This window comes from Ornithodoros turicata, chromosome 2, assembly GCF_037126465.1.
Source record: "Ornithodoros turicata isolate Travis chromosome 2, ASM3712646v1, whole genome shotgun sequence".
NCBI lineage: Eukaryota > Metazoa > Arthropoda > Arachnida > Ixodida > Argasidae > Ornithodoros > Ornithodoros turicata.
This window is the reverse complement of record NC_088202.1, coordinates 102,227,563-102,230,563: the sequence shown is the minus strand read 5'-3', so window position 1 is coordinate 102,230,563 and position 3,001 is coordinate 102,227,563. Positions and strand designations below refer to the sequence as shown.

Genomic DNA, 3,001 nt, shown 5'->3' with positions numbered 1-3,001 from the left:
ACTTGCACAACAATTGAGGAAATCAAATGAATCTGCAACTGTAGCACAGCGCCAGCTTGCAAACGAACGATTCAAGATGACTATCACAGACAGAGGTACGAAACAACCGATCAAGTACGTACTGACGAATGAAACGTTACTCCCATGACAAAGCCGCTTCCTGTTGAACGACAGCCGCAGCCGTGGTCAGAACACGTTAACGTAACGTTGTCTCCGCAATGGTACTCACATTTTAAGAATAAATGACGTTCGAAATGCATAAAAGCACGGAAAGCAGCGCGAGCAACAAAGCGTTGCCAAACCGAAACTTTAGAGAGGCTCACGTGGTAGACAGGAAGTAATGGCAGATTTGACAGGAGCGACCACTGATCTCGATTGTAAAAGGCTGGATCGCGGATAGGGAGCGCGAGCGTGAAGAAACCGGCCGCCATCTTACGGTGCTCACAACAGTCGCCGCAGCGATCATGGCAACTTCTTGCAATTACGGTCGTACCAACCGTACTGGCAAGGTTACAGGGCCTAAATTTATACAGGTGAGTCACTCTTTATCGAGGAATAAATAGGCGTTCATTCTGTATATTTAGTTGACCATTATGAAGTGTTTTTTTGCCCAAAACGAGCACTGGATGCAGGTTGCTTGATCGCTCTTCCGACGTTCACTCGAGCACACTTGCATTTTACCCGGCGGCAAATACAGTTTGAGTGCATAATATGCTTGAAAGAACACGTTACACTACACAGGTAGTGTTGTCATCAATATATGTGCGAGCACTCGAGCGCTTTTTTGCATGCATTGCTAGCATGGTACACGGTGTTCTCTGCGGAAGCAAGTGCCACATTCATTTCTTTGAATTACCTTCGCGCACAAGTTCGGTATTACGTCATAATGAGACCACGATTGTCACCTTTTTTCATGTATTGGTATTGTTTTGTGCCTTGGTTTGATTTGTGACAAAGAATCCTACGTAACGGTGGTGTGGCGCGACTTGAATAACGCCTTTGTCTGAGCTGTATCGTCAGCTTGTTACGATAGTAATAATTTGTAGCGTGTCGTGCTATTTGAAGCAGTTTTTAAGGGTGGTCTCTCAATACAGGTTTCGTCATGAGGGCTACCCAGTGAATAATCTGTGTAGTGTGATACGGCTGGGTGTACATGTAAGTATCACGTTCCTCATCCACTGGTTTCTACTTTACAGGAAGGAACAACCTCAGTGCACGCACTGTGGTTAGCCTCTCTCAGTTTTGCATATTTTCTTACATGTTCACATCAGAAACACACCTTACACTTTAGGCTCCTTCACCCAGCAATATAATAATTATAATTCTTTTTAGAAGAGTTCCCCATATTCTTTTTAGAATAGTTTTTCATCGTTTTAATTTTTGGAAGATACAGGGATTGTAAACCATGTTTTAAACTGATGTTTTAACATTTGTCCAATGCATTTATTAAACAACATATTCATTTTTAACTGGTTGCACCCAAACCAATGTTCTGATGTATTATTTCCTTTGTTGTCGATGCACCATAAAAATTGGAATAATCATCATCAATGCAGGTTACTTCACAGCTGCCTCGACATACTCAAGAAATGGGTGCAGAACCTGCGTAATGCCCACAAACTTTGATTACCACAGCACCTCCAAAAAGTATGTGTCACATGGAATTTTTAACATGGGATTCACAGTATATAATACCTTGTATTAACTGTTGTAGATCTAAGCCGTCTCTACAGTACACTCTCAGAAATTAAAACCGTGAGAACCGTGATAATTGTTTCAGTTAATAGGCATGCACATATATGCTATAAGAAGAAAATTATTTCTTGAGAATGCACTTCTCTGGCTACTGGTGTTGTTTACATCTACTGTTGATCACATTCATTTATCACATATTATATTCTTATATATATTATTATATTAACACATATTTGATCACATTAAATTCAAAATTCATCATATATAAGAAAATACCAGGAGGGAAGTTGCTATTCATTGCTCATTCTAACCTAAAATTGAGTGCTACAAATTTAGAGAGAGTACCTCTCCATTGTCATTCCTAAAATATATATTGTCATTGTAGCAAGGTCATAAAACAATAAATGTAGTCTTTTGTGACCTCCCTGCACGTTCATTGTATCCTGAAACGCATAAGTGCAAGAAATAACTTGAATAAACTTGATGTTGTATAAACTTGATATAAAATGTTGAATAATATAATGTATGATATAAAATGTTGAATAAACTTGAACTTGTATATTCTCTTTACTCACCATCAGTGACCTTCTTTACAAAAGCATATCGTGTTAGATTTTTTTTGTTTACGTTTCACAGACGGTGTACACGAGGGCCAAAATTACAAAATCACAACTGTTTCAAGCTCCAAATCGTCCTGCTGCAATTATCCTGTTGCAGACCATACGTGTGTAGCGCAAGAAGGCCCTTGCACACCAAAATGTAAGATGGGAGTCACAGTTAATGCAAAGTGGTTCCTATGAGAGACTTCGATGCTGAACAAAATTGTGCAAACTGCGGAAGGTGCCATAGAAGATACTCAGAAAGCGTGTCTGGTCTCACAACGGTGCTACGGCGCTCTCTTTTAGATGACGATGATACTCATTGGAGTTTCAGATGTGCAGCTGCATTTTTTCGAACGTGCTCCACATAACAAGCATGACAAAGTCAGCACTGGATAGCAGGCCCCGTTCCTAAGCAGCTTTGCTCACGCTGCAGTTGTATTCAGCAAAAGCATGTGAGTACTCGAGAAGGACATTCAGTTTGGCACAACCGCGCCTGCAAATAATCAGAACAAATGAAGGAAGAAACAAACAAACATAGAAGGGCTGTACTTCAAAAAGAGGTAAATCTTGTGTCTCAAGGAGGTGTTACCACTTTTAAGTAACTTAATTGATTAAGCTTACATCACTACCTCATTAACTGTCCTAACGAGCGTGTTCTAATTGCGTAAAGCAATTAAATCACGCTCACAACGTATTTGGGCTGC

General features: G+C 40.1%; 1 long non-coding RNA gene across 1 annotated transcript; it reads left to right on the top strand.

The window, feature by feature from the left end:
* The first annotated feature begins 361 nt into the window (after positions 1–361).
* On the top strand, positions 362–2,155 carry LOC135383901 (uncharacterized). The gene is made up of 3 exons (XR_010420137.1): positions 362–533; positions 1,095–1,155; positions 1,557–2,155. It is a non-coding gene; the product is annotated as an uncharacterized LOC135383901 (long non-coding RNA).
* Positions 2,156–3,001: the final 846 nt, after the last annotated feature.